Below are 13,767 nucleotides of genomic sequence, written 5' to 3'. Positions count from 1 at the left end.
ACACAATGGACGCTTCGTACGCATACATACGGAGGAGGCAAGCGACAGGCCGCCGCGGCAGCGCCAGCGCTGGTGTGACGCAAACGGGCAAACGCAAATGCCGGCGGCCAACGCCACGCTTCGTTGGCTGCCGACCCCGAAACTGGACTGGACAGCGGCGGGCACACAAAGACAGGCGAGAACGCGGCGTCGCTGAGCCCAGGGGAGAGAGGCTCGGAAGGGGTTTCTCCTCCCGCTGGGAGATTTACGCCGAGTGCTGGTTTAGCCCCGGATGGCCCCTTCGAGCACGCGATCCTTTTACCGCTTCGGCCTGACCGGATGGGTTAGCGCGGTCTTATAGAGGACACGTGGCACCTCGAATGCACATGCGTCACATTACGCGACAGGCCACGCGAGACCTCGCCCTGCCATGCAGGATTCGCTGTACTGTGGCGCGCGCGCGAGGGGAATTATAAGGAGGCTTTGACCTTGGCGACCCTCTTGCTCTCTCTCTCTCTCTCTTTCTACCGTTCCCAAGCTCCTTCTTCTTAAGGTCGAACTCCTTGCACACTTCGAGAACACACGACTACTGTCACTGGCCAACTACTGCGCCGATGCGCATTAGATTTGTTGCAATTCCGACGAAAGGCTTAATTCTCGAGGCTTATAGACGCAGTTTTATTGTTGTTTTCATTTGCTTATTGATTAGTTGAAACAAAGGAACCTAAATGCCACAAAATGTTAAAGTTTGCATGACATGACTACCACTCCCTAACCCCATAGCAAGAAGAAGTTAGATGAATCGTTTAAAATGCAGATGTTTTTAAACGGTCTGAAATGACCCTTCATTTATCGTTCTACAAAAGGTCATTCCATTAAAAAAAAAACATGTCCACAAAACTCAACGTTATGAATAAGCTTAAATCCCTGTGTTAAGTGGAAGCTTTAGCTCGGGTGCTCCTATCTAAATACATGTAAAAGGAGAATTCGTTTTTCTCGGCAACCACTGCACCAAATTTGACGGGGTTTGCTGTATTTAAAAGAAGAGCTTAAAATCTAGTGACTGTTGGTTTCGAATTTTCGATTTAGGTCGTCAAATTTTTATAAAAATTTGGCAAAAATCGTAAATTTTCAGAAAGCGAAACTATCAAGTTTACAACTCCGTAACTCAGCAAGAAAAAATGATATCGCAATTCTGTGAATTGTACCTGATAGCACATCTAAAGCGGACAAAATTGATATGTTACACATGAACCTCAAAAAATGGAGTAATGTGTAATTACAACTTTTGCAGAACCTTCGTAAACAACGTAACAAATTCACGTAAGATGTAAACTGACATATCAAATTTGTCCGCTTTGAATGGTCGAATGGATGCCGTTTACAGAATCGCGACATCTGTTTTTGATGCAGAGCTATGAGTTTGTAAACATCGTGAGTCTATTCTTTTCAAACTTCTGAATTTTTGAAAATCTTTTTAACAAAATTCAAGCCCTAAATCAAAATTCCGCTTCCAACAGTCACTAGAATTTAACTTTCTCTCTCAAATGCAACAAATTTCATTATAATCGGTCCAGGGGTTATCTCAGAAAAACGTTTTTGCGTTTTTACATGTATTTGAATAGGCCGCGTCGGAGTTGGGCCCGAGCTAAAGCTTCCTCTTAAACTCATCAACTTCGAACTCCGTAAAAATTCTGGAATTCTGAACATCGATTGCGTTTACACAAATGTACAACATCCCGAGATGTGCCTTTCTCAAAGGGTACTGACGCCATATTCTCGACTATGAATTTTACTTTGCGTTAAATGAAGGCATTAGACCTGTAAATTCCACAAAGATTAGTCGCGAGTTTCATAGCGCCCTAAGTAATGTAACATAACAGCTTTTCTACAGCCGGTTTCGGTCTGTTTCCCACGAGAGTATGCTGTGTCTCGATGCCATGACGCAGATTGTGGTCACGTGGGAGCGCGACATTGCGACGTTCTGGCACTTGCTACGGCTCGCTCGGTCGCCTCCAGTGCTGCTACTCGTTCTGATGCCCGATGTAGCAGTATAGCAGGCAGACAGAGCCGAAACAGTTCGTTTTCAATATGTCCAAGTTTTGAGAATTCTTCAAGTACTAAGGGTACGGATAAAAATCTTAGAACTAAAACTTTTATTTCTCTATTAAATGTGAAAAAAAGAAAACTCGTACAACGACGAATGCGTTTATAGATTTATTGGGTATATGCAGGCATAAAGAAAGGGAAATCGGATTTGTGTACCCGGTAAACCTTTGCCCTCGAGAGCGGATTTGGACCGCGGGCGATAAAATTTTGACGAGTTTGCTTACCGATTCTGGAGTGTCGAAAGCTTGCTTCAGTGGACGAGCCCGAGAATGAACGGCTGGCTCCGGAACAAGTGGCTGTCCAGGCAAGCCTAGCTGTCGGAGTGAGGACGATGGACCCTCCTATTTCGGGCCGTCATACTAGGAGTCGCTTGGCTCTGAAAGGGCAAAAACGTTTGATTTTATTAGATTTAAGAATGGCAAGTCTGTCGCGGACAGGCAATAAGTTTACTGAATGCAAGCTTTGAAAATGAGTCATGCAATATCAAACATGTTGTATGGCTCACACAAGATGTGCAGCCTTGATTAAAAGCATGTGGATCAGGAGTTTCGCGAAAAAAAGAAAACGAATTTCCTCGATTTCTTGTCATCTAACCTGACAGTGATGAATGCAGTTCAGGCTTGGCGTTGGAAACATCGCAGTAAATTGGTCATTTCCAGGTCTGGCTGACTTGCCGAGGAATCAACTTTTTTAGCAGAACTCCTATAGTCCGGATAATTTTCCTCACAGGTGCGTCGCAATACATTCTCGCTTCGAAGCTAACAATTGAAAGGTTGGACAAAGGGTTTAATCAGCATTTTATAGATGACAGGTCATGTGTGCGCTCTGGTTAATTACAGTGCGAAAGTGGTTGTTACGAACGGCGGAGGACATGTGCCGCGTACTCCGTAAATGTATCATACAAGATTAGGTTAAAGTATATTCCGTAGCGGAGGAAAAATTACCAGCAGTCGGCATTTTCACGTGAACTCTCCCATAAGTACCCTCAAACATTGAACAAGCGCAATATCTGCCTAGCTTCGCTAATCTGATCAGAACCAGTCTATTTAGCACAGAGTGGGATATCTACGAATAGACTGTAGGGGCTGGGCGACTGATCGATTAACATTGCGATTTATGGACTAAAGCGTTAATGGCGACAATTTTTTTTATCTCGGTTGAATGCTTAACCTCACACGACCAAAATTATCCAACATAACGCCTGCTCTAAGGCGATGATGTGCGCCCCGGAAACATTAGTGCGGCGCAAGAGCGCCTTCTTTACAGCTGGCCCGACGTTTAAGCAAAAGAACACTCTACTGCCAAAGAACGTTAACAAACTTCTTCGCCTCTCCGTAGCTGGGCCTATATATGATGAGTTTGACTTCGACACGCTAGAACGTTCATTTGCGCAGAGTGTCGTTCAAGTTATAATAAAGACAACTGTCAATTTAAACAGAACGTTGTTTTCTTGCAAGCATATATATATATATATATATATATATATACTGGCTTTGAAATTTTTATTCTATGTACGCAAATCACAAATCCGATTAATGAAGTAATTAATCGATTAGAAGCACTAATTAATCTCGTTCAAATTTTTCATTCGATGTCCAGCCGACGTGGCCCGCTACCCACAGAAACGTGCCCTATGCCTAGTCGTACTAGATAGTGCAGACATTCTGAGAGCTTCGGCAACGCTCAACACTGTGGAGAGTGGCACGGCGGAAGAGGCTGCTATTGCCCTAGCCATCGTACACGCTTCAACCATGCCGGCGCCGGATGGACCTATCACAGTGGTCACTGATTCTCAGACCGCCTGCAGGACTTTGGCACAAGGGAGGGTGACACCCTACACACACCGCATCCTTACATCATTACACCCCACAGCGTTACACAGGGTGCGTATCGTCTGGACACCTGGACACGCCTCTCTCCATGGTAATGAACGCGCTAATGCGGTAGCCCGAGAGCTCGCTAACCGGGCGCCATTGGAAGAGCTGTCCAACCCAGACGACGCACCGACAGAACCACTGAACTACACTGAAACTCTACAATATTACAGAGATAACAGGAGACACTTCCCTCCCCCACATAATTCCCTTAATCGAGAGGATGCCGTCGCGTGGCGACAGCTTCAAACTAATTCATTTCCCTGCCTCTTTTATCTTCACCTCTTCCACCCCACACAATATACCTCATACTGTCCCTATTGTGGAGCAAAGCCCACAGTATATCACTGCACCTGGGAGTGCCCACACCCTCCGGGCTACTCCCCTATTCCTTCACCTTACCCTTCCTCCTGGGAGACTGCGCTGGCCAGCTCAGACCCGCAAGAGCAGCGATGGCTGATCCGGCGGGCACGCGGAGTGGCGCGAGCCAATGGGGCCCTGAACTAAGGGCTCCACCCTGCGAGGAAGTCGCCCAAACTCCTGATAAATAAATGTTTTCTCTCTCTCTCTCTCTCCAGCCTTAACAAATTGGTATTCCCATTCCAAACCGTGCTTTTGGAAATATAAACAAAAGAGCACGCCAAACGCCACCCCCTCGATCTCCACAGCTCGAATGCACGGGCTCTCGGAAAATGCGTGTGACGTCACTGCTCAGAGCGTGCAGGCATTGTTGTTATCCAGAAGGTGTTTGTTTTGTTCACAGAACCAAGTGGCGTTTCGACTAAAGCTGACGCAAGTCACCATGCACGGATGGGTAGGCCCAAACGCCAATTTTGCTTAAAATTAAAACAGCTTGTTATCATAATCAGACACATCATAGAGCAGACACATGCAAATGTGGCAGCAGACTCGGGGTAGAAACCTGAGAAACGTCCGTTTCACGTTTGGATATGCATTCTTAACTAAACCAGACACATGGATCTTGTTTTATAATCTCTCTTTACACTTCTGCTGTTTCTCTCTCTACGTTTCCAAGTTATGTGGAACAAACATCTGAGAGAGAAACAGCAGAAGTGTCAAGAGAGATTACAAAACAAGATCCACGTGTCTGGAGTCTCTAGGTAGTAGAAAGCGGCAGCTTTATCAGGTAGCGTACAAACGCAGTGTCCGACAGAGAAGACACAGTGCGAGTGTCTGACTTATCGTTAAGGCTGCACTGCGAAGTCAAAGTAAAGTAACCGTTCGTTTGGTATACCGAACACATAGTCTTGTCTCGGCCGCCCACCATGAGGCCCGCTTCTCGCTCGACGCTCCGCCCCCCTAAACTTCGTTCAAGAACGCATCTCTTTCCGATCGTGCAGGGTCACGCCCTCTGCGCAGCTGGCGGAGTCGTTTGTGGCTTGCTTCGTTTTGCCGGGTGCCACCATCCGGATGCAAGAAGCAGCACCACAACGCCGCTTCGATGGGCCACGAAACGCGCGCGTTATCTAGCCCGCCCCCAAAATTGTTGCGCCTGCTCAGGTGCGCTGCTGACCTCCCCCTCCTTCCTCCTCCCCACCAAGCCCCTGCTCGGGCACCGTCTCGCACCTATAGCTGCCCCACCTGCTCGGAGTTCGCAACAGCTTTTCGCGGTCTTGGCTGTCGTCCTCCTCCAACGCGAGACCCCCACGCCCGCAACATCGCCGCTGCCTCTCACTGACGAGACTTTTTTTTTTCTCTGTCGCTGCTTCTTTTCCTGTCGCGACTGCAGCTGCCGAGTCGAAATAACTACGTAGTGTCTTCGAGAAGCCCACCGGTATCTTTACTGCCAACAGAATCCGCCTAAAGAAAGGAGCATTCGTGAAGAGCTTCACCGCAGATGGAAGGAAATAAAACTGAAACCGTGAAACTTTGAGATGGGCTCTCGAGCAACTAAAACCCGTTTCGTTATCCTTTCTTTCCTTCTGTTTATATAAACAGACAGCTAATAATAAAAGCTGGAGCTGCCTGTTTTACGCTCAAAAGTGATTCTTTTTAGCTGTGTCCCGAGTGAAATCGTAAACGTGCCTATTTAAAGGCTGCTATCATGAATTTTACAGACGTAGGCTGTAAACCACCGAACAGCGAAGCTTGGCTGCTCCCGTAACAATCTTTATTTCGTTGATGCGATTATCTCGACACCTGCAAATCTGAATTCATGTCCAACGCCACCTGCATGAAGTTCCAGTAAACTCGAGAGCTCATTAAGTTTATTACCGTTTATATGGCCCATTAACTTTGACATCGAACGCCAGTGTTTCATTGTGCAGTATATCGACGACGGTATAGTAGCTAGAGAGTCTGAGCACAAATTTTGTTTTGTGTGTCCCATAGTTTTTCGTGATCCATTAAGAAACTAACATTATACGTCGCATATGCGACATGCCACGTCCCGTAACGTCTCCTCTATGTTACGGTAAGATTTATATCGTATTGAAGTTTTGATGTGACAGAACTTGAAGCAAATATGGAAAGAAACATAAGACATCAGAAGAAATAGAACACAGGCGTAGTAGCTCACAGCCCGCTAAAATGTGACAGCGCACAAATTTGTACACTGCGACAGTACATACCAAGACCAAGTATGTGCCAGTATGACATGTCTTGAGAGGTAACCTTGCGCACCTGCAATACCCCCCTTATCGATCCACCAATGTCTGCCTCCCTGTGTTGTACTATGAACGTGCGCCATACGGACACGCTTCGCATTCACGGCGCATCAATGAAGCGAGCTCCCCGAGCTGTAAACAGCGCGAAACAACGGGACAAGGAGGGGAAGCTCCATGGTTTCGCACTGATGTCGCAACCGACAGCGTCAACTTGCTGCATCCCAGTTACCTTTGTAACCGGCGCGCACTCTTGCCCGCCTACATCGAAATAAGGTAGACGCACGGGCCGCAAAGAAGAGACGCCAAAACAGCCTCTCCTGCATTCCGATACAGCTTCACTTTTCTTGTTCTTCTTTTCTTTTTTCGTCGACGCAGTACAGGAAGCCGCCGGCTTTTTACGGTGGCTGTAAACCTGGGCGAATTCACAGCGAAGAATGCGGAACGTCCGTGGTGGCTCCACCTATCCGCGTGGGCTCCAGAGAGAGCACGTGCTCCGTCCAAGCAGAGCTTTGGGATACAGTCCCCACGCTCTCGATCTAAAGCTGTGTTAATGCAAGATGGGGAAAAAAAAGAAGGAGAGAGAGAGAGAGAAAAACCTGGGCCAGGAAATAAATAGCTGAGCGCAAAAAGCATCCGACGCCCGACTATCTACTACGGGTCGGGGTCCGAGCAGGCATAGCCGAAACGTGATCTCATCTCCTCGCAACGCGGCTTCTCCGAACGCAAGCCACCTGTTCCGTCCACGAAAAAAGTGCAAAGAAAGAAAGTAAGAGCAAAACGAGTAAGTGCGTTTCGTCGGGAGAGGGAAGCGATCCGCAAGTGAGGCGGAGTCGCGGAGAAAAGAGCTCTTAGAACAGAGGGTCACGCCTTTACGTCGCGTCGCCCTGCTCTCACCGTCTTGCGCATCTCTGCATCTTGGTGTTGGGTTTCTGCAGCCCTTCCCCCTCCTCCTTGCCCCTATTACACGCGATCCGCTGTCCCACTCTCTTCGTCACAGCGCCGAGAGCTGCTGAAGAAACACGATATACCGTCTTCTTACGGGTCTCTCTCTCTCTCTCTCTCTCTCTCTCCAATTCACCGCGTCATCAAAAGTCCTATAGTGTCGTTCACACACACTTGGGCCTACTGCGATGTGCGTACGCTCGAAGGTTCCTTTTGCTTCTGTCACTCTCTCTCGCTCTGCTTAGACTCCTCAACGACGGGCAACGTTCAACGAAAGGGCACACACGACGAGTCGCGGTTGCCCTTCTTAGATATGAGCGCGGGCTGCGAGTGATGTCGCCGATTAAGGCAAAATGCCGTACACATTAAGCGTCCAGCATTTCTTCCCACTTCTGCCGCTTATTTGGAGAGATACTGCTTGAAAAGGAAAATGTTCGCATAACTTTGAAACTAGAAGCAGCTTGTAGGCTACTAGTAGCCCCGCCTAAAATAGTAAACGTACGTTGCAGGGGTATATAAGATACATATTAACGTTACCAATATATATATATATATATATATATATATATATATATATATATAGAATATGGTAAATTCAAGAGGTCACGCTATACGCGTATACCAATATATTCATTAATGATGTCACCGTGTCCCATGTGACGTGGTATCAAGTGCGCCAAACTACCAATGTGAAGCCTTGCTGAACTATCGTCTCAAGGACGAGACAGTAATAAAAGCACAACCGTGGGCTCACAGTGACATCTATTGCGCATATGAACTTAAACAATTGATGTCACTGTACGTTCTCGAATCGTTGCTTCTATATACTATGATGACTGTTTTGAGGAAAATCGTCATGTCGAATGATGATGATGTTGATTATTTATGGGCATCCGCTTTCAAACGGGACGGTAAAAGTACTCATATAGCCTGCTTGAGTTACTCACGTATGCTATACATGCTTTTAATTCTACCATTTTTGTATGCGTCCCTATAATCTTTTTTTCATCCGCAAAACTTATCTATGTACCTTGCACCGATATACGTATGCCTTTAACGGACCCGGTCGTATCGATCGCTTCCCTGCTTATCCCGAGTTATCTGCTTATCTCGACTGCTGACCGGTTGATGCTTCCTTGTACTTTAAATCGAAGCGCTTCTGGAAGGTCTACGTTACCTACGCGTCTTACTGGGTGAATCCCTTGGCGTTCGATTAGGATGTGTTGAGTGGTCTCCGGATTTTTTGCTGCATGCAGCACACACATGCCTCATCCTGTTGCGAATATTTGCTCCGGCATGCTTTTGTCGTTAGGCGACCAGCTCGAGCCTCAAATAGCAAGGCACTACTTCCCTTCGTGTTATCCTACACATCTTCCCTCCTAATTTCTTTCTTCTCATTCTCGTAAACCTCCGTGGTCTTTTCATGTCTCCATTCTTTGCATCCAACTCAGTGACTCTGTTTCTTTCACTTTCTTTCTGATGCGACGAGCGACTCGAGGAACAGCCGGCGCCCCTTACCGGCCCTAACGTCTTCTCAACTACAGTAACATAGAAAAAAGAAAGCAAGAACTCAACTTCGAAAAATTGAAATCTTCGTCATTTCACTGGGGTTCGCACACTGCATGTCTGCCTGGTGGCAGAGCCCCCTGCGCGTGCCTCCTACCGCGGCCGGCTCGAATTGCCGGAGCACCGCCGGGTCCCGGGCGAAGGACGACAGCCAGCGTGCGGGACAACTGGCTCCGAGAGAAGAAGAAGAAGAACGGGGGGGCTGTGCCTGCCTCGCTGTCGGCCACCGCCAAGGAGCGGCCGCTGTCGCCGGCAGCCGCGGGCCAGAAGCCGCGCAGGCCGCGAGAGGCGGCGACGGCCAATTTAATTAGACGCCCTCGCGCGCTCGCGCCACCGCCGTCGCCGGCGCGTCGTCCCCCGCTGCGGCCAGACACGGGCGCCCGCTGGGTCCCGCACGAAGAGAACGCACGCGCTGCGCCACTGCTGCCGTTAGTTGAGGTGCCCGTGTGCTTCCGTATATAAGCGCTCCTGGAGCACGAAGTGTGACCTGTTCGCGCGCAACGTGGGCTCGGTAAGGGAGCGCAGTTCACACGTGCGTCTTGGGCAGAGTCTGGACCCCATAGGCCAGTGATTGCGTGCGCTAATGGAATCTAGCAACGTACTTCGTAAAGATTCATCTAGGACCGTGACGCACTGCGTCGAAGGTTCAGCGACGCAACGCCGGCGTTGGTATACGGTTTTGTTAAATCGTCTGAGCTCAGTGAACCGCGCGATAGCAAGCCCCACGTATTCGCACCGCTAATGCCTCCCTCTCCTTTCTTTCTTTGCGTTCATGATTAAACGCGCTTCCGCATGCGTAGGGTAGCATACCAGACGTGAGTCTTGTTTACTTTTCTGCATTTCTTATATGTCCACCTCCTACGATTGCATTTGTTTCATGTCGTACGACCCGCCGGATGGCCGATCCCGGCGACGGCAAGAGAGCGGCTTTCTGCGAGCCGGTGAAGAACGAGACGCAAAATGAAATATATATAATATATAGCAACTGCACTTTATATAAATTGACAGCGACACCTGTTCACGGTACTTCAGCCAACTCTCGTGGCGACCGTCGCACGTATCGTTCATACTGCTTATCATCGTGAGGCGAGTTTGGCTGAAATCACGAGAAAACCTTATTTAACCGGCGCAGGATTTCATTAGACATCCGCGTGCTGTCTTCGCGCAGTCTTTGGAGATGTCGCCACCATCTACGTCATTATTGTCGTTTTTGTCTTCGGTCCAGCTAATGCTGTTTAGGCTGACACCGCACTTGGCACCTTATTTTTCTAGGCTAAAAGCTATCTCGGCGATTTCCTGTTTTCTTCGTTAAGTATGTGCGGTAGATATCTATGTGGCAACAACGGCATCACATTTCATTTAGTGTAGGTGGTTGACAACGCGCATCCTTTACCCATAGGAAGCTGCTGGCAATACTACTACTACTACTACTACTAATAATAATAATAATAACAATAATAATAATAAGTATTTGACATCTCGAGCGGCTTCCCAATTCTCACCAAGTTCGGTCGAATTCACAAAGCTTATATATCCGGTGTAAGAAGCGTCAGCGTCACCAGCTGAGCGGCGTCACTAATAGTATATTTGATTGTTAGGAGTCTGTTCGTACGAATACCATGCGAGCAGCTTATTGAATACAGACCCGGGGAGTGTAGAAGGAGCTCCTTTTAGTACTATACTCCCAGTTACTTTGACCATCGTATATGAATACTTACCGTTCATCGGAAAATATGCGGCGCCAATTCGAGACAACGATGCCGCTCTCTCAGAGCCAAGGCGACAGTAACTAGAGTAACGGGAAGAAATGAGAGAGAGCTATGCGACGAGACGTTCAAATCTACACGTCCGCGACGGGCGTTTATATGCGGCGATTACCATAATGCCTATAGGGAACCGGCACGCAAAGCACTTGAAAACAGGCGCGCATTCGTCAATATCTAGGAATCATTTTCGCTTTCTGAAGAAAAATCTCCCAGATGAAATTACAAACGAAGACCGAGCGTGCAAGCGCACATGTGCGTTTGTTTATACGCTTTCCCGTATCAACGGCCCATGCTAGGGTTGGCCGTTCGTCGATAAGTGGTTTACGAGCATAGACGTACTTTCTAACGGAATAAATATTGCTTAATGAAAAAAACGAAGTTCCAGTTTCGCCCGAAAGGCGAAGCATCGATTGCAATAGCAAATTAGTGGACAGCTACACGAAGTAAGGATGGTAGTTTTTTTCAGCCGTATAAACTTGTAAACATAAGTATACTAACTAAATTAACAAGGAAGGTGTCACGCGCGTACAAGAAACCATGAACACATCTCACTCGATGACCGAGGAAACTAGCTGTCAAGACGCCGGAATGAGGAACCGCGGCCGCAGCAGCGATCAAATCGGCCTTCGTACTGCGTCTCAAATCAACGCGAAGTAAGCCACGAAAACACCGCCCGCGGCGGACTCTGTCCCCATCGCAGACGGCTTTCAAGATACAGGCCCGGACTAGAACGCGCCCCCTCCCTACCCTCCTCCCGGAGCCTCGCGCACGGCGGAAGACGGCGCGCTACCTCCCCACTTCCCTCCTATGCTTACGCAAGATTGAGCCGCGTTCGCCGGCTCGCCCTCGCACGCTTTCACTCACACATAGAGCAAGCGACGCGCGGCGACGATTTTATCGCCCTTGGACTTGATGCGGAACCTCACGGCGACGGCGACGACAGAAATGCGCCTGGAGTGTCTACATACTTTTAAAAAAAAAAGAGCCGAGGTAAAGGTGTTTTCGAATGACGGTTGCCTTTCTTTGCAAGGTATACGCCGATCAAATTGGCGTTAAATGACGCCTCGCTTTACATTTTGTCATTTCAACGTCTCTCGACTGAGCTTTCTACGTGGGCGGATCGTTATACGTCACGATCCCCGAGTTTGCCCCCTCATGTTTTCTAGCTCCCCACAATTCGGTGAACGCCTCGCTGCCCTGACGGCCATTCGCTCTCTCTCCTTCTCTCTCTCTCTGCCGCCCTCTCCGTTCTGCGAATTGCTGCCCAAATGGCGAGTCGTGCTGACCGGTCATCAACTCTTCCTTTCTTCTTTCGCCACTGCTTTCCTTTCACCCTTCGGCGCGCTCCAATCGTCCCATCCCGTCCTGGGCCATCCGGTGGCACCACCGCCACACACTCGTCGTTTAGGCGCGACGCGCGCCTTTTAATTTTCTAAATGGATCCTTCGGTACCTCCCCACGCTTCCTTATCGAATGAGAAGAACACAGCAGCAGCAGCAGCACCGAGCACGAACTCGTCCCACACATTTGAAGCTGCTGTGCCGTGCAAAGAGAGAGAAAGAGGACAGCTGAAGAGCTTCCCAAGTGTCTCGCAGCCGAAACTGAGGGCAAGAGAGCCGAAAAAAGAAAAAAAGAGAGAAAAAAAGTGAAGCAGCGAATAAATGACACGTGACAAAGTGCCGGGAATCGGAAGGCGACGGCCGCCTTGCCTGCAGGCCAGGGACGGGCGAATCTTTCTCGAAGTCCGGGAGAACGCGCACACACTCGTACACGGACGTTCGTGCGCACGGCTGAAGTGAAGAGTGTCTCCAATGGCGCGGTGGCGGCCTTTCGTTGAATGAATCGCTCCATTTTCCCTTGGCCGCGCGCGCGCGAGCGGGTGATCTCGTTCGGAGAACCGGGCACGCTATAGCTCGCTCTTAATGGCGTCGCCCGTTTCGGATAGAGACGACGTCACTTCATTTGCGCTCGTCTTACCCACAGCGTATATATATGTACGGCCCTTCTATTATACGCGAGATAACCCACTGTCGTCGTCGCTGTTGCCGGAAATTTGGAATGGAAGCGGAGGTCGTCGCGATTTTCGTCCTCCTAATGCTTCGCCGCGGTTTATCTGTGCTACAGCGCACGCCCGATGAAAACGGCCTCGTCGTCGTAGTCGGAAAAAACCGGCGCGAAGAAGAAAGCTGAGTGCGCACGCTCATTTCTCGCCTTGGATGAACGAACACGACTCTTCGAGTATACCCTAAGAAATGACGTAGCATTGTGTGCTGCTGTCCCAATAGATAAGCAGCTTTATTGTTCCTATCAGGAACCGCAATTTCAGAAATTCCGCTGTTGATGCCGCGGACCAAACAAAAACAACGAACGAAACGTCCATCACTATAACGAGCGAAATGAATAATCAACAAGAGTCGAGGCACAATATTAATAAATAAATAAGCTTTCGCGTATCACTACGAGAAACCACTGCCATCCCTGTGCGTTCCAATGGTGTTAACGCTCTAATCCAACATAAATTCGAAACTAAATTACGTCTTGGCTTTTACATGTACCAAAACCACGATATGATCATAAGGCGCACCGGAGTAGGGGACTACGGATTAATTTTTGACGGCCCGTTTTTTTTTTTTTTTTTTTTTTTTTATGTGGACCTATATATCTGAGTGCACGAGTGAACTTGCATTTCATCCCCTGTCGAAATGTGGTCCATGGCGTAGGGAGTCGGACCCGCGGCTTCATACAGAGCCAACATAAAATCAAGCGTGCTCGGAGGGCACGCACTCTGAAAACAGATTTCAGCGAGTACGCATCCAAACCCTCATGCATGCTTGAATGAGTAAAAAGCAGGCGCAATAGACCAGACAGAAGAAGAACACAAACGACAGGATCGGCGCCGGTCCT

General features: G+C 48.6%; 1 protein-coding gene across 2 annotated transcripts in view; it reads right to left on the bottom strand.

The window, feature by feature from the left end:
• The window catches only part of LOC126542193 (uncharacterized), a 258,073-nt gene that overhangs the window by 136,681 nt on the left and 107,625 nt on the right, over positions 1-13,767 (bottom strand). For both annotated transcript variants that reach the window (XM_055077066.2, XM_050189144.3), the window contains one exon: positions 2,313-2,464. The gene's annotated coding sequence lies outside the window, so the exon portion shown is untranslated. The remainder of the gene's footprint in view (positions 1-2,312; positions 2,465-13,767) is intronic.

Source organism: Dermacentor andersoni, chromosome 2 (assembly GCF_023375885.2).
Source record: "Dermacentor andersoni chromosome 2, qqDerAnde1_hic_scaffold, whole genome shotgun sequence".
Lineage (NCBI taxonomy): Eukaryota > Metazoa > Arthropoda > Arachnida > Ixodida > Ixodidae > Dermacentor > Dermacentor andersoni.
The sequence above is the reverse complement of the archived record's forward strand: the minus strand, read 5'-3'. Positions and strand labels throughout refer to the sequence as shown.